The sequence below is a fragment of the Vicugna pacos genome, chromosome 13 (genome assembly GCF_048564905.1).
Source record: "Vicugna pacos chromosome 13, VicPac4, whole genome shotgun sequence".
Taxonomy (NCBI): Eukaryota; Metazoa; Chordata; class Mammalia; order Artiodactyla; family Camelidae; genus Vicugna; species Vicugna pacos.
Window position 1 is genome coordinate 53,231,867 of NC_132999.1, and position 18,138 is coordinate 53,250,004.

At 36.2% G+C, this 18,138-nt stretch overlaps 1 protein-coding gene and 1 long non-coding RNA gene across 16 annotated transcripts in view; one reads left to right on the forward strand and one right to left on the reverse strand.

The window, feature by feature from the left end:
• Nucleotides 1–18,138, forward strand: part of EIF4G3 (eukaryotic translation initiation factor 4 gamma 3) — a 320,865-nt gene that overhangs the window by 218,700 nt on the left and 84,027 nt on the right. The gene's annotated exons all lie outside the window — the stretch shown is intronic.
• LOC140700776 (uncharacterized) overlaps nt 1–18,138 on the reverse strand; it is a 47,928-nt gene that overhangs the window by 23,952 nt on the left and 5,838 nt on the right. Inside the window, exons 3-5 of one of the 3 annotated variants that reach the window (XR_012079440.1) lie at nt 12,536–12,651; nt 3,614–3,773; nt 2,850–3,097 (exon numbers count right to left, since the gene is read on the reverse strand). This is a non-coding gene — a long non-coding RNA (uncharacterized lncRNA). Of the gene's footprint in view, nt 1–2,849; nt 3,098–3,613; nt 3,774–12,535; nt 12,652–18,138 lie in introns of those variants that run through there. The other 2 variants (XR_012079441.1, XR_012079442.1) reach the window with 2 other exon arrangements.

Consider the following 18,138-nt stretch of genomic DNA (forward strand, 5'->3'; position numbering starts at 1 on the left):
TTTTCTGTCTCCTGGATGAGCTGCAGCCGCCCCCTACATCCCCAGGAGACCTTCTAAAACCAGCAGGCAGGTCTGGCCCAGGTTCTTTTCACATCAGTGCCTCTGCCCTTGGACTTGCACAATCAAGATTCTGTGTATGCTTCATAAGAGAATGAAGTCTCTGTTTCCCCAAGTCCTGTGGGGCTTCTGGAGCTAAGCCCCGCTGGCCTTCAAAACCATGTGTCCTGGGGTCTCCTCCTCCCAAAGCCATAACCCCAGGCTTGGGGAGCCTGACGTGGGACTTAGAACTCTCTCTCCTGTGGGAGGGCTTCTGCTACTTAATTATTCTTCAGCTGTGGGTCGCCCCTCCACCCCCCGACCAGGGGTATGGGGCCCAATTATATTGCGAGCACGCCCCTCCTACCATCCCGCTGTGGTTTCCTCTTTATGTTTCCAGTTGAAGATCTTTTTTGCTAGGTTCTAGTCTTTTTTTCAGCGGTTGTTTAGCAGTCGGTTGTGGTTTCGTTGTAGTCTCAAGGAGAGACGAGCTCGTGGTCCTACTACTGTGCCATCTTGACCAGAAAAATACTCATTCATTCTTTTTAGCAGTTTGTCACTTTGTTGGCCTGCTGTTGCCAGACAATGCCCAGGGAGAAATGGACAAACGGATTTTGGAGTTAAGTAATCTTTATGCGATGGTACATTTTTTTGAATTGCTAATACTCTTGGAGTTAGTAATACGAGTCACCAGCCCCTTAGTAAAAGAATATAGATTTCTTCAGCAGTAAACCAGAGGATAGCTAAAAGAAACGACTGTCTTTTGCATGACTGGGAATAAGGTAGAGGTTGGCGATGTCAGGAAGTAAAATGCCCTGGCACTTTTCTAGTTTCATGATTTTTTTTAACCTATAATTGTGTTTTATAGAAACTAGAAATTCTTTAATTTCCCTTTATATCTTACGCTCTTCAAAATCTGAAGTAAATTAACCTCAAGAACCCTTGTACCACTAGCATCTTTTAAATTGTAAAGCTACCAGAAACATTCTTGACCCTCTTATTTCTGTATAGTTTTAATGTTACTGCTACAAAAGTTGACAGTGAAAATTAATTCATCACCACCTGAAATTGTCATGTTCAGGTCTTATTTGCATTTACTTGTTTACTGTACCTTATTTACTTTGAGAGGTTATTAAATCATAAGTTTGGGTTTGATATCACTCTTTTGTTGTTGACTTTTGAGAATAGTTCTTACTGTTTTTTCCCTGAGGATGAAATACTTTAAAGCTGACTTCAGAAACCATTTGCTTTCGACAGGTGTGATGCATAGAAATACGGAGTGGTGGAGATACTTGTTTAAAGCAGTAATTAAGTCAGACATAAGGGATATAGTCCCTTCTCTTACTGCTGCTGGAAAACATTTTCTTGCAACTATTCTAGATCATATTTCTGACTGGAGCAAAATGTAGCAATTCTGGATGCTTAGGAATTGAAGAGCAAACCTAATAAAACAAGAATTGTGTATTTATCTTCAGTGTACTCTGAAAAGCCTCAGAGATGGGCCATACTTTTGATTACTTGATTCATATGATCATTTCAGTAATTAAATGTGCAAAAATCTGTATTAATTGAATTATTTGTTGCAGTCTTAGAAATTTTTGTTGTAGTTTATAGTTGGTGGGGAAGAAGAGAGAATTTCAGAACTTGTGGAAAAAATGCTTTTCACTCATTCAGAAATTCATTTTGTACTATTTCATCAATGTATATACTATGTAACATGCATATTGTGTAACATGAAATTTTCCACCTTATAAAATAATAGTGGTTTTTCTTTTTTATTATTTCTATTTGTTATAAAACTATTATTTGAAATTCTTTTGGCAGAGAGAGGTTTCTAATCTTCCTGTTTGTCTTGTGACTTTGCTCACAGTGCATTGTTTCTTTGTATATTTTATGTTTGTTTTATGAACTTATCTTCAGCTAGACTTTTCTGGATGTAGATTGAGGGCAAGACCTCCCAAAGTAGGTTTTTGTTTATTTATTACCACATGTCTTGGGAAAAGCATTAGCTGGAACTTAATCTGAACCTAATGTCCTAAACCTATACTTTCATACCCCAAGCAAAGTTAAAGCCATTCCCTGTATATGCAGATTTTCAGGATGGTAGCAGTCTCTCTCCACCTAGTTGAAACCAAACATCCTTCTTTGTTATCATTCTGTGTTTGTCCACTGGTTTATTTTGTTCTGTGTCTTGCTTTAGCTTCCTTTTCACTGAAGCTGTCATTCTGTTAGGAGTCTCAGGGCTTTTTTGTGAGAATCCTAGTTTCAAGTCCTTACTCTGTAGGGATCCAGGATTTCATATCTGCCATATAGATGTTAAAATGTAAACTCCTTGATTATAGAGACTGGCACAGCATCCTATATCCCCAGTAGTGTAGTAGCTACAGTGGAAGCAGCAACTGACCTTGTTTATGTGGCTTCCAAGAGTGTCTTATATTCTTGTAGGCTCAGCTAAAGTTGAGGGCTGGTTTCCAGTTTCTGTAGGTTGCAAGATGAGAGATTCATTTCTCTAATGGAGATATGATTGTATGTTTTGGGAGATGTTAGTAAAATTCTGATTCATTCAACTAATTGAATTGCTGTTTTTGCTTTTGATTTACTTCAGTATAAAACAAGCATAGTTTAATTCAGGAAAAATATTTTAATAATAATTCAATTTATTCTCATCTGTGAATTTTGAAAGTACTGTAAAAGAAATAAAACATAAGTAAGCAGAAAACCAAGGAGATAAAATAAAGTCTTTCAGTTTGTGTAGACTAACCTGGAAAAGACTCATTTTTAAAACCGTAATCGAAAGGTCAGCATCAGGAATATGGAGTTTGAAATTTATTCTTGCCTTTGCTTGACTTATATCTCCTAAGAATTATTTGAAATATCCCTGGAAGATTTAGTTGCTGGGACTGAAAATGGGTCACCAGTGGCTTGAGTGTCCCACAAGCCCAGTCCTTCCCTTAATGTGCACCGCTGTAGTTCAGCTTCTCATACTCCTCTGGAGGACTACGTCTGGAACCTTGTGAGTAGAACTTCTTCCGTGTTCCTGGTTCCATGTTATCTGTCAACACTAGCAGAGCAATACTTAAAAGAATGAGGCTTGAGTCTGAATAATCCTTAGAGATAAGTAAATTAAAATGTCTGAATTTCCCCACCTTGTTTACAAAAATGTTTTCAACAAAGCTGTCTAAAAATTACATTTCTGCTATGTCATTCCTATTGTCTTTTAGCTTTTGGAAGTGAAATCTGAAGCGTTCTCCAAAGAATACTGGTGGTAGGTCAAATTCTGTCAATATTTGTCTGTTTTGGAATGAGTCCAGACACCTGATGGTGGAACTTAGCAACAGGCTCATGTGTCAGGCCTCTGGCAAGCACCTTACAGAGTTCAAATGGTATATACTTCCCCACTATTTAAATAGTTTATTTCTTTGCAACGTGAGCCTTGACGTTTCATTCATTGGATATTAGTTAACTTAATTACCGATATCTACATGAATAGAGTAGATTCTTTGTTCAGAATTTAGCCCCCTTCGCCCCAAACTTAGTAATTAATATGCCTCCAGAAGAAACCATTCATTGTACTTACTTTCTTCTAGATGGGGTAATCCAGACAGTGTAGGGAATTGCTGCTCTCCTTCAGGCAAGCGTAGTCTTGCTAAAAGCTTTCTCTTCAGTATCCATCTTCACCTTGTATACAGTCCTCTTGAGAACAGTTTCCAATATCTTTGATAAGGTAATTTTCACTACTAATGTAGAAAAATGTCCAAAATGTTTTCCATTCAAGATGTCTTTTCTCCATTTTCTACTGTTATATTAATAGTACTTGGTAATTTAGTTGCAATCATAATAAAATCTTTTTTATGTTTACAAGGCCTTTTCTCAGGCATCTCAAGCATTAGTCTTATGATTTAAAGATTATTTTTTACTTTCTGGGATATGATTATTTCTATTTTGCTGATAACAGAGATAAGCCATGGAGGTAAATTGGGTTTCTCAGGGTCACAGGAAGAGTTACAACCCAAGCCTTCCTTTACTTCACATTTATATTATTCTTTCTACCATGCTTTTAACATTGACATAAAGCTCTTACAACATTTTTAGGATTTAGAGAATATGCTTAATGCATGTTCAAAGGGAATTGTGAAAGCCCACTTGTTTCAGTCACAAATAGTTAATGAGGGTCTACCAAGTTCTACATTGTTGTGGACCCTTGAGATTCATCAGTGAAGAATCCAGTGATCCCTGCCGTAGTTGTATATTAGAAAGTTTTAAGTGCTATAAAAATAATCCATCAGGGAAAGGAATGCTGGAGGGGCAGTAGGTTGTAGTATTTAAATAACATGATTAGAATTTAGGGCTCTATAAAAGATGAGATTTGAACAAAGATGGAGAAGGATGATTATCTGAGCTACACTCTTACCCAAATTCTGTAATTTTTCCTGTTCCTTTTTCCTTTAGACAAACAATGCTATAGCCTATCTCCTCTATTCTTAAATTTCAGTAGGCAGAGCACAAGATTACACCACTGTGAATGTGACTCTACAAACATGCGTTTTCCACCAACAGCCGTTCCTTTTATGAATTTCCTATTGTAAAATCCTGTACTCAGTCCAACCCTCCTCACCCTCAGCAGATGACCTTGTTTCTGTCTTTTAGAAAACTAAGTGCACTGAGTCTGCCTTTTTCAACCTTCTGCCAGAGCTACAAACCTGTCACTATCCAAACTTTCATCACAGTTTCTTAGCTTTCGCCTTGCTGTTTTATTCACCACCTTTCCATAGACTTCTCATTATAAATATGCTGAAGTCTCTCTCATACCACACATACTCCTTCAGTGTTATATGTCCATTTAGCTACCATTTACACTCATTCTTTCTCTTATCTAAACCTCTCAAGAATAGTGTACCATTTCTGCTTCTACTGTGTTCACTGTTACTAATACAGTCTTTTATGGGGGGGAGGGGGTAATTTGTTTTATTTATCTATTTGTTTGTTTTTAGAGGAGGTACTGGGAAATGAACCCAGGACCTCCTACATGCAAAGCACACACTCTACCACTTGAGTTATACTCTCCCCCCTTAATATAGTCTTGATTTATGCTCCCAACGTGCTATATTATTGGTCGTTTTACCACTATTAATACTGTTGATTACCCTCTATTTTCTTCTTTTTTAGTTAGATTTACTGAGTATAATTTATGTGTTGTGAAATTCATTAATTTTAACATTCATTTCTGTCAATTTTCACAGGCGTGTAAAGTCATGTAACCACCACCACAATCAAAATATAGAACAGTTTCACCACCCAAAAAATTCCCTCATATTTAGATCATGTTTTAATTCTGTTTCTATTCAACACATTCTTCACAGATAATTTCATCTACTCTAATGGTAGATGACTCCAATGTATATGCTAATGAATTCTATTTTTTATCTCCATCCCAGCTTCTCTTCTGAGTTTCAGTCTTATATTTCCAGTTGCCTGCTGAATATCTCCACTTGGAAATCCCAGAGTAATCTCAGATTCAACATACCTAATACCAAACTAACCACCTATTCCCCTAAACCTGTTCTTTTATATCAGTTAGTGGCACTGGCTTTAATTAAGCTAAAATCCTGAAGCCACTGTTGATGGGCTTCTTCCTTGAGTCACTCCTTTCATGTACAGTCATTTAACAAGACTCTAATTTTTACATAATACAGTGTTGAATTTGTCACCTGCCCTCCATTTCTTCTACCGCTGCCTTAGATCTGCACTTTTGGATGGATACCTCTCATTTCACTGTCTCCAGCTTTGGGCCCCTTCAGGTTCATTCTTTCCCTTGCAGTCATCTCTTTAACACAGAGATCTGGACTTTTCACTCCTCTTTCATGTCTCTGCTCAAACCCTTCAGAGTGATGGATGGCAGTAGTGGGCATTCACTCTCAAGAGGAAATCAAAGCTTCTCACTTTTTACTATAATATTTTCTTGTTACATTTAGTTATAGTAGCAATCTTCCAAATATATATGCATAGGATCTGAATATAACTTTTCGTGTATTTGGTTAGTCTGAACAGCAGCAGTAAAGTATAGTGGTCAAGATCAAGGGAACAGTCAGACACTCCTGAGTCTTAGCCTTTCCCTTTGTCTGTCTCTGTAATCTTGAGTTCCTTAACCTCTAAATCTGTTTTCTCATCCAGAAAAGGAAGATAATAGTATTTACTTCATGAATTTGTAGTGATGGTGAAATGTAATATATGTAAAGCACTTAGCATAGTGTTTGACACATAATAAGCACTCTATAAATGTTAAATATTAATTATTCTGTTTTCAGCTAGTATTAAGGGCCGAAATATTCCCTTTGAAGTATACTAGTATTACAGAGAGCAAATGGGTGTCATGATCTCTGCCCTTAGGAATTTACATTCTAAAGGAGAGAATCTTAGGAAGAGGATTTCATCTGAAAATTTTTAATTAACTACTAGGCCGTAGATGGTAGAAAATCCCTTAGAATAGTCCCTATATGCATGTATAATTTTGACTAAAGGATTTGTACTGTTATGTCACTTAATTTTCACAATGGTCAGACACATCTCAGTGACCACTGCTGTCATTTGGAAGGGAGAAATTCTGCTTAGAACATGAGTTTTAAGGAGAGTCTGTACCATTAAAAACCTTAAGAAGCATCCATTAGAGGGTACTAATAACATTATTATTTTCCTCCTTAGGTCAGGAATAGAAGATTAGGAAGAAAGGCAAGAGAAAACAGAAAGATTGGGGAAAAATAAATAGGACAGCCCCAAAGCAGAAATAACCCAAATGTTCATCAACTAATGAATGGATAAACAAACATGCTATGCGTATATCTATATAAAATATGGAATATTATTCAGTCATGAAAAGGAATGAAGTATTGATAAATGCTACAACATGGATGAACCTTGAAAATATTACACTAAGTGGAAAAGTCACAGGAGATCACATATTGTATGATTCCATTTGTATTAAATGTCCAGAATAGGCAAATTCCTAGAGATAGAAGGTAGATTAGTAGTTGTCAAGGGTTCAGGAGAATGATGAGGGAGTGCTAATGGATATGAGGTTCCTTTTGGAGGTGGGGAAATGTTCTGAAGTTTGACAGTGGTGATGGTTGCACAGTTCTATGAATACGCTCTTGTGAGCTATAGGCGTATCTCTTTATAATACACTTCACTTTATTGCACTTTGCGGATACTGGTTTTTACAAATGGAAGGTTTGTGGCAACCCTGTGTCAGGCAAGTCTGTTGTGCTATTTTCTCAACAGCATTTGCTCATTTCATGTCTATGTGTCACATTTTGGCAATTCTCACAATATTTCAAACTTTTTCATGATTATTATATTTGCTACAGTGATCTGTGGTCAGTGATCTTTCATGTTACTATTGTAATTGTTTTCAGGCGCCACTAACGACACCCATTATAAGCAGGTGAACTTAATCCATAAATGTTGTTTGTGTTCCAACTGTTCTGCTGACCCATCTCTCTCCCTCTCCCATGGACTCCCTGTTCCCTGAGATGCAGTAATATTGAAATTAGGCCAATTAATAACCCTGCAGTGGCTTCCAAGTTTTCAAGTGAAAGGAAGAGTCTCGTCTCTCTCACTTTAAATCAAAAACTAGAAATGAGTAAGCTTAGTGAGGAAGGCATGTCGAAAGCCAAGACAGGCCAAAACCTAGGCCTCTTGTGCCAAACAGTTAGCCAAGTTGTGAATACAAAGGAAAAGTTAGTTCTTGGGAAATGAATATGGAAGTGAATCAGTGGACACACAAATGATAAGAAAACAAAGCAGCCTTATTACTGATAAGGCGGAAGCTTTAATGGTCTGGCTAGAAGATCATACGAGCCACAACATTCCTTTAAGTCAAAATCTAACCCAGAACAAGGCCCTAACTCTTCGAATCTATGAAGACTGAGAGAGGTGAGGAAGCTGAAGAAGAAAAGTTTGAAGCTAGCAGAGGCTGGTTCATGAGGCTTTAGAAAGAAGCCATCACCATAACATATACAAGTACAAGGTGAAGCTGCAAATACTGATGCAGAAGAATCCAGGACATCCAGCTAAGGTAATGAATAAAGGTGGCTACACCAAACTACAGACTTTTTCAATATTCTATTGGAAGAAGATGCCATCTAGGACTTTCATAGCTAGAAGGAGAAGTCAGTGCCTGGCTTCAAAGCTTCAAAGGACAAGCTGACTCTCTTGTTAGGGGCTAATGCATCTGGTGACTTTAAGTTGAAGTCTGTACTTGCTTACCATTCCAAAACTCCAAGGACCCTTAAGAATTCCACTAAATCTACTCTGCCTGTGTCCTATAAATGAAACAGCAAAGCCTGGAAGACAGCACATCTGTTGACAACATGGCTTATTGAATATTTTAAGCTCACTGTTGAGACCTACTGTTCAGGAAAGAGGATTCCTTTTAAAACATTACTGCTCGCTGACAGTGAACCTGATCATTGCTCACCCAAGATCCCTGATGGAGATGTACAACAAGATTAATGATGTTTGCATGCCTGCTAACACAGCATCCATTCTGCAGCCCATGGATCGAGTCATGTCGACTTTTAAGTCTTCTTATTTAACAAATATGTTTTGTAAGACTATTAGCTGCCATAGATCGTGACTCCTCTGATGGATCCGGGCAAAGTAAATGGACAACCTTCTGGAAAGGATTCACCACTCTAGATGCCATGAAGAACATTTGTGATTCATGGGATGAGACCACCATAGTAACATTAACAGGAGTTTGGAAGAAGTTGATTCCAGCCCTCGTGCATGATTTTGAGGGGTTCAGAACTTTAGCGACGAGTCAACTGCAGATGTGGTAGAAACAAGAGAACTAGAATTATAAGTGGAGCCTGAAGATACGACTGAATTGCTGCAATCTCATGATAAAACTCCCAATGGATGAGGAGTTGCTTCTTATGGATGAGCAAAGAAAGTGGCTTCTTGAGATGGAATCTATTCCTGGCGAAGATTGTTGGAAAGACAATAAAGGATTAGAATAAAGCAGTGGCAGAGTTTGAGAGGATTGATTCTGATTTTGAAAGAAGTGCTACTGTGGGTAAAATGCTATCTAACAGCATTGCATGCTACAGAGAAGTTGTTCATGAAAGGAAAAGTCAACCAATGAGGCAAACTTCAACATTGTCTCATTTTTAAGAAGTTCCAGAGCCATCCCAGCCTTCAGCAACCACCACTCTGATCAGTCAGCAGCCATTAGCATCTACGTGTACCAGCAAAAAGATTGTGACTCATTGAAGGCTTACATGATGCTTAACATTTTTTTAGCAATAAGAGTATTTTTAAATTAAGGTATGTACTTTTGTTTTAGACATAATGCTATTGCACACTTAACAGACTGCAGTACATTATAAACCTAATGTACTGGGAAATCAGAACATGTGTGTGACTTGCTCTATTGCCATATTCACTGTATTGTGGTGTTCTGGAACCAAATCTGCAGTATCTCCTAGGTATGCCTGTAATAGAAAATATATATTGATCTCTACCTCGGGTTCCTGGTACAAAACTCCTAATACTCTTGTAATTTACCAAGTAATAATACTTAGAGTGTCTCTTGTTGTAATATTGGCTTTTGACCTCTGTCCCTGACATAGGGCTTCTCAAAACCTTGTAAATTCTTACGTGATGAGTGTAGGAGCATTTTCTGTTCTATTGAGGTGACTCTATATGGGTTCCTGGATGACTCCTGGATGGGTGCTGGTAACCGTGAAAAACAAGTCATGATTTAAAAGCTTGGGCTTTTCAGCCCCACCACCTTTCATTCTCTGGAGAGAGGGGAGGGACTACAACTGGAATTAATATTTGGTTATGCCTACATGAGGAAACTAAAATCCCAGTAGTAGGGAGTTTGGAGAGCTTCTAGGCTGCAAATACATCCTCACCAGGAGGGTGACGCACCCTAACTCCATGACGACAGGGAGCTCCTGCACTTCGGACTCTCCCAGGCCTCCTCTCATATATCTCTTCATCTGACTGTTTGTATCCTTTATCATATCCTTTAGTAAACTGGTTAACATGATTGTTTCCTTGAATTCTGTGAGCTGTTCTAGCAAACCTGAGGAGGGGGTCGTTGGAACCCCCATTCTATAGCTGGTTGGTAAGAAACATAGGTAATATCCAGGATTTGTGACTGGCATCTGAAGTGGGGATGGGAGGGTAGTCTTGTGGAACTGAGCCCTGACTTGTCATATCTGACACTGTCTCTGGATAGATAGTGTTAGATTGTATTAAATTGTGGAAACACGGCTCATGTCACAGAATTGCTTATTGTGAGGGAAAACCCCTACATATTTGGTGACCAGAAGTGTCAGAAATGAACTGTTCTGTATGAACAGAAAAGAAAATACACAGTAGGGAAGAACTAGGTTTTTCCCTGCATAGGAAGGTGGAAAGACTGAAGTTTTTTCCATTACAGCTATAAATCACTGAATTGTATACTTTTAAAAGGTGAATTTAATAGTATGTGAATTATACCTCAATTTATTTTTTTAAAAAAAGCTTTAGCTTTTATTTTTGAAAAAATGAATAGGACTGTGAGTGGTTGTGCTAGAGCATCTATATAAGGATCTATCAGAGGCATCAGCCAAGAGCTGAAAACCCTGAAGATAGAAGTTAATCAGATGAGGGAAGTTATAGCTTAGAAATTTGGGAAGTAGCTTCCAACAAAAACACCATAATGTACAGTACCAGATATAAAGGAATGTTGGGGTACAACCTGAAACCACATTGTCTTTTGATGTATTTTATGTCTGAACTATGTATTTAAAACCACATTGTCTTTTGATGTATTTTATGTCTGAACTATGTATTTATTCTATCTTTTTATTTTATTAGTAGTTATGTCTTACCTGAGTTTGAGAGGGTATTCTCAGCTAGGTAGTAAATGTACCACTATAGTAACCATTCTTGGGGCATTTTTTGATGTCACAACTATGGAACACCAACTGGCCTGGGAAAGCAGAGTTGTTATTTTTGGTTGAAACATAAGGAATCTGTGTTTTATAAGTAATGGTTCTGAATTTCCTTTGATGTAAATTAGTTCTTAATCTGTTTTGGCTTCAATTGAGTCACCTTCCAGGCCATTCTTATCCTTCTAGCTAGTCATCCCATTCTTTTATCCATCCATGTGTTCAACCTCCTGTCCTTTCTAGTTCATTTTATAGACTCTCAAATTATTACCTCAGCTGCTGCAATTCTCTCTGCTTTGATACTTACCAGTGAAAGTTATTTTCAGCACCCATTTCACTGAAAAGTCATCCAGAGGAAATACTGTTTCTGGATGTCCTAGAGTTAGAGAGTCATTGTTGTCAAAGGTATGAGATCCTGGCTGCCAGGTTAGCCTTCAGGTCCCCCTCTCAGTCACTCTCTGTCCCCAACTTTACCATTTAATTTTTTTAGCCAATCCTCCACACCTGTTTGATAGGTGCTAATGCCCACATTGTTGCCTTGATGCTGTCTTCTCAACCAAGGCCATATTAGAAAGCTTGCTCAAAATTTAGTTTGTTCAATATGGCTATCTTCACATATTTTTCCATTCTGATTTCCTTGACTTTTAACACCTAAATACAAGTTTTATCGATTTAGAATACTTACAGGGCTTTATGAATATTGATATGTATACATTTTATCTCTCTAGCTCTCTTACACCTTCTTCAAGATTAGTAAAACTCTGATTTGTTTTATACCCCCAGAGAGCTTTTATTATATATTTGTAATTTGTTTACTCATTTAAGCAAAGGTTTTTGTTGGTGTCGGTTTGTTCTTGGGGGGGGAGGTGTTTAGGGCATCTAAAACTCAAGTATATTTAAAATAATCCATACCACCCTAGATGGAAAAATTGTTGATTTTCATTAATAGCTGTCATTGGCCAAGTGCATACTGTTTGTCAGGCATTGTTGTATTAATGTCTTTAATCCTCACAAGAACCCTGTTATCTTGTTTCACAGAAAAGGAGATGGAGACACAGAGGAAATAATACTTGCTGAAGGCTATACAGTTAGTAAATGGCAGAGCCAGCATTCAAACTCAGCTCCACATCCAATGCTCATAACCACTTCTCTATATTGTCTCTCATTTCAGAAATTTTTTTATTTAAATTTTTTATTCATGTATAGTTGATGTACAATTATAGTTTCAGGTGTGCAACATAGTGAATCAGTATTTTTCTAGATTATATTCCATTTAAAGTTATTATAAAATATTGGCTATATTCCCTGTGATTTATAATATTTCCTTGTAACTTACTTGTTTTATACCTAGTAATTTGTGCCTCTATCCCCATCCCCTTTCCCCTCCCCACTGGTAACCACTAGTTCTCTATACTGTATTGCTTCTCATAATTTAAAATCATTTAAAGTAATTTGTAATGTAGCAATTTATTTTATATTGGAGATGACTATAATATTCATAAAAACTAACAGTTGAGTAAACAGGTAGATGATGACAGGGGTTTGAATGTACTCACCTTAAATAGGACAGCAGAAGCACAGATGGTGTCATCCCCAGCCCATTAGTTAATAACTCCCCAAGTTTTTACTGATTCCAGAATCCATTCATGTCATCTAGACTATACCTTAGTACCTAATGCACCATTTAAAAAATGAAAAAGGAAGTCATTATATGTGATAGCATTCAGTGTCAATGAAATACTTGATAACATCCAAAAACTATTAGTGTTTTTATAACATAACACCCTCATTAATAGTTGTCATTTATTCAACAATTACTTAATGAGTCCCAGAGCTGTCATAATTTTAATTACTAGTTACTATTTTTAGCATAGAATTCAAATGAGATTTGAGTGATATTTGTAATGTTTAAATTTGTGTATCTAATCATATAGGGAGACACTCCCTTTAAAATGTGATACTGTACATATATATTTCATAAATTGCACAAATCAGATTATTAAATCTTGTTACAACCCCTAAAAGCATGGCTTTCCTGTACATGTTACAAATGGAGTGTACTCCAATCATTGTTCAATAATACCAATTAGAAGAATGGAAGTATTCAGGAATTTTTTTTGTATGTAGTTTTAAAATACCTTTTATATCAGGTCAGTCTTTCAGAAAGAGTGCTTAATAATTCCACATATTTGAATTTAAGACAGTGCTATCCAACTCAAAAAACATTTAAGCAACTCTAGTTGGAATATATAGATGTTGACATTTTCTGTTTCAGATTTCCAAGATAAACTCTAGATCTTCTCTAAAATTTGAATTTATTTTTAGATGAATTGTAACTTTAAATAACTTTTGATAATATATTCTGATCCATATTTTGGGATATAGGGAAGAATCTTCAGATTGGGAACTGTCATAGAAAATGAAGAATTATGGATGTGTGGCCTGATGACGGGTCTTTCATAATGTGCCAAGAGAGTTTTTGATGTATTCATATTTAACTATTTGGGGCAGAAATTCAGAATTAAATTGAATAATAGCTTGATTTCAGTAGTTCAGGCAATGTTAATTTGTACCTACTTAGCAAGCCCTCCTCTTCTGACCTCAGGGACTCAGAGCTGACTTTCCACTGGGAATTCCATGACTCTTACAGAGAGACAGATACGTTAACATAGGGTCGGGTAAGGTAAAGAAGGTGAAGAGGTAAGGGATAAGGGATCACATCTGTTAAGGTGTGTTTTATTACTTCTAGAGGTTCCTCCAGATTAAGGTTTTTGTAGACTGCTCTGCATTTTGCAGAGCACTGGCAGTGTGGACTTCACTAATGATCAGGTAGGAGGGGGTTTTTTTCATCTGAGTTTCAGTATTCAAGGCAGTGAGCTGAAGTGTTACATTTAGAAATGGAAAGCTTTTAGTAGACAGAAAGGTAATTACTTGGATTGTAGTCTCTTCTCTAATTAAATTACATATTTGTGCTGTAGTGTTTGATTGGCATTTCTTTATCTGTACTAAATTTACCTTAAATTGGAATCTATTTTGATCACAGTATAAGTGGTGCAGAAACATTTATTAAAATGCGGAAGTGCCTGTGACACTACAAAAGAGCAATAAAATACAATACAGAGGCCTTGAAAATGTAGTAATGGTCTCATTGGAGTCATCTTTGTTCTCAGAATTACATAATGAACTTGTCCTCTGCTGAGCTTGGAAGAAACCTACTTTGAGTCACATTGTCATTTTATTTTCCTAATTACTTGACATAATGTAAGGGTAACAGATAAACAGCATTCTTCACGCTACCCTCCCTTGTTTAACTCCACATCTTTTCTTGCTACACAAACAAAAGACTGCTTCACTAAAATGAAAATGAAGTTACTGATTAAAGAGAATCAATAGAAAGTGATAAGAAGCCGGGTGAGGAATTCAAGAAAGACTTTATTGGGACTCTTGCTGCAGCAGGAGGGAGTGAAAAGCGAGTAACAGGTGCCTTGTTTGCTTCCCGATGAGAAGCAAGCTGGTTCCTTAAATGGGGTGCGGGTAGGGGCAGATTGGTGGGTTGGTGGGAGGATGGCTTAGGTAGTCTGCCCACCCCCTTGATGGTGCTGTGTGCAGGGATCATGCGCAGTACCCTGCTTTTGCTCCTGGCACCTCAGAAGTGGTGATTGGGCTTTGGCCTTTGGCCTTTTTGTATCTTATTGTTCATAATTTGCCCCAACTGCACATGCATGCAGTTATTTTTAGTCCATTATCGTTTCTTTGTATTCTGTTGCTTAAGGAAATGTTTGTCTAGGTGCAAGCACCGCAGCAAAGGGTTGCAGATCTCAGCTTGTCTGAAAGTTGGATTAAGATGAGAAATTACAGGAACAAGGTAGAGTTGAGAGGCAAAGTATTGTGCTGGGAAGACAGGAGCTTTGGAGTTAACCTCTGTGTTTTAATTCTAGCTACAACCTTTATTCTCTCTGGGATTGGGATGATTTAGTTAACCTTCTTGTATTTCAGCTTCTTCATCTCTGAAATGGAAATAGTAATACCATACTAATACAGAAAGACTGAAGCAGTGTTTTTTATTATAAAGAGACTGGGTTTAATTTTGATTGCAGGGTATTTGTTGATTGAGTTTTAGTGAACATATTTATTAAATCCTGGATATACAAAGAACACCAGTAAGATACAGTTCTTATCTCCAAATGACTAAAATTGTAATAATGCATTCTTAATTTGTATCCAGGTCTTTGATTGTATAGAGTAGCAATGGTATGTTAAGTTGGTTGGTGGTAGAATTTTTAGCACTGGTCGGGCAGGAAATGGTCCTTATTGTTGACCACAAGGTAGAATTTCTAGGTTTAATATGCCTCAGAAACTAGAGAAATACATGGTTTAAATTAAGATTATGAGGCTACTAGTGGTTTCATTCTCATGCAAGTGAATCCATTTTAAAATCTTTGGATTTTAAAGTGACACACTGATAAGTATTTGAGACATTATCAAAAAGGAAGACTTTTTCTTGCCTTTAGTTCAGATTAATTAAAATTCATGTTTTCTTTCAAGGCTTTTTTGTTGTCTATAAACATAACATGTATTCATTAGAGAACATTCATTATAAAATTATAATAAATAAAATTTTGAACTTTTGTCTTGGCAAAAAGTAAATTAAAAGACACAGTAATAAAAGGTTAATCTGTTTATGGAGTATCTGCAGGTTAAAAAAACAATCTAATGGAATATTGAGTAAAGGATAAAATAAGAAATTCACAGAAAGAACAAATAGTCAATAAAAAATAGGAAAAGATAACTCACCCTTAATAGTGAGTGTGGAAATACCCGTTTTTAGCTATTAGTTTGACAAATATACTAATACCCATGAGAATGGAAGAAATTCAATACTGATGTATTTATGATAGAACTGTGAATTGCTTTTATCTTTTTGGAATGAAATCTGGCAGTATCTGTTAAAATGAATGTGTATATGTGCACATGCTTTCTTTTTTTTTAGAAGTAAAGGTAGATAAGGATTTAAAAGTGGTTCTGTGGCAAGAAAAACAGCAAAAAATATAAGGCTTTTCATTAGGAATGGTACATGTATACTGTGCAATATTGTGTAGCTGATGTATCAATGAGCTAGATCTGACAACCTGAAGAGGTTTCCATAATAAACTAAGGAAAATTAAAGCATTTTGCAAAATACCTTATATAGTATGACCCCATTTGAAAAAAAAAACAAACCTATGTTTGATAGTGATTATTTGTATGAACCATAAAGGTATGGCAGACTGTGTACCAAAGATTGTTAGTTAACTCTTGTTTACCTCAGGCAACTAGAATTGGCTAGCTGGTGGAGAGGAATATTACCTTTATATTTGTGTGTTTCAACTGATATTTTTGTCATTTTTAAAAAGAAGAAAATTACAAGATAAAAAGCAAAAGTTAGGAGTAAGAATAAAAGCCTTTGGGATCCCATTACTTGAATAGATTTATATTTCTTTTCATAAATAGAAGAATACTATTTATATGCTATTTTAAAATCTTTAAAAAACACTTCTTTTTAGCAGGTTCATAACAGATGTATGCATATGCTTGTTGATTATTTACTTTAGAAACCACCTAGACCATTTTAACACCTTTATTGAAGTATAACTGACATAAAATTAACCTGTGCATATTTAAAGTATTTGATAGTTTTGACATCTGTATATACTCATGAAACCATTACAGTCATCAAGATAATGAACATACTTATTAGCTCAAAAAGTTTCCTCCTGTTGGTTTGTAAATCCTTACGTCCTGATGTACCCTCGCCCCAGTCCCCAAGCAAGCACTAATCTGCTTTCTGTCACTGTAGATTAGTTTGAATTCTTTAGAGTGTTACGTAAATGAAATCAGAAAGCATGAACTGTTTTGTCTGGTTTCTTTCACTCATTAGGTTTATCCATATTGTTGCACGTTAGTGGTTCATTTTAAAAAATTGCTGACACACTATGGATGTACCACAATTTGTCTGTTCACCTATTAGTGGGCATTTGGGTTGTTTCCAGTGTTGAGCTTTTACAAATAAAGTTGCTATGAACTTCTGTGTAAAAGTCTTTGTATGGACATATTGTGTCATTTCTGTTGAGTAAATAACTAGGAGTGGAATTGACTGGGTTATATGTAAGTGTATGTTTAATTTTTTAAGAAACTGCAAAACATTTTCCAAGTACTTGTGCATTCTATATTTTCACCAGCAATATGTGAGTATTTCTGGTGAATTTCCTTTACACCTTTTCCAAAAATATGTCATGTATGGATCTGTTTCTGAATTCTGTTTTTTCCATTGATCTAGTTGTTTTTCTTGCTGCCACACTGTCAGGATTACTGAGGCTTGTAACAACTCTTGGAATCAGGTAGCGTTAAGTCCTTCAACTTTATTCTTCTTTTTCAAAATTGTTTTGGCCATTCATGGTCCTTTGATTTTCTATTTTAATTTTAGAATTCTTTTTTCTACAAAACCTATTGGAATTTGATTGAGTTTGTATTGAATTTATAGATAAAATTGATGTCTTGTGATAGTGTCTTCTTGACCCATGAACATGATGTACTTTGACATTTAAGTCTGTCTTCTTTAACTCTCTCAGGAATATTTTGAAGTTTTTAATATATAGAGCTTTTGTAGTCAAATTCATATCTTTTGATATTATTGTCAATGGGGTTTTTATTTCAACTTGATTTTTTGTAGCATATATGGATATATAATAGACTTTTTCTGTCTCATATCCTACAACCTTGCTAAAATTCACTTACTGGTTTTATTAGCATTTTTTGTGGAGATTCCTTTCGATTTTCTATGTAAATACTCATCATTTCTGAAGAAAGACAGTTTTACCTCATTTCTAACTTGATGCACCTTTTATTTCTTCTTTTGGTTGCTATTTTTATTGAAGTATAGTCGATTTACAATGTTAATTTCTGGTGAATAGCATAGTGACTCGTGTGTGTGTGTGTGTGTGTAATATATTTATTCCTTTTCATATTCTTTTTCATTATAGGCCATTACAAGGTATTGAATATTGTTCCCTGTGCTATACAGTAGTACTTTGTTGTTTATCTAGTTTATATATAATAGTTAGCTGCAAATCCCGACCTCTCAGTTCATCCCTCCCCCTCCCAGTTTATTCCTCCCCTATTT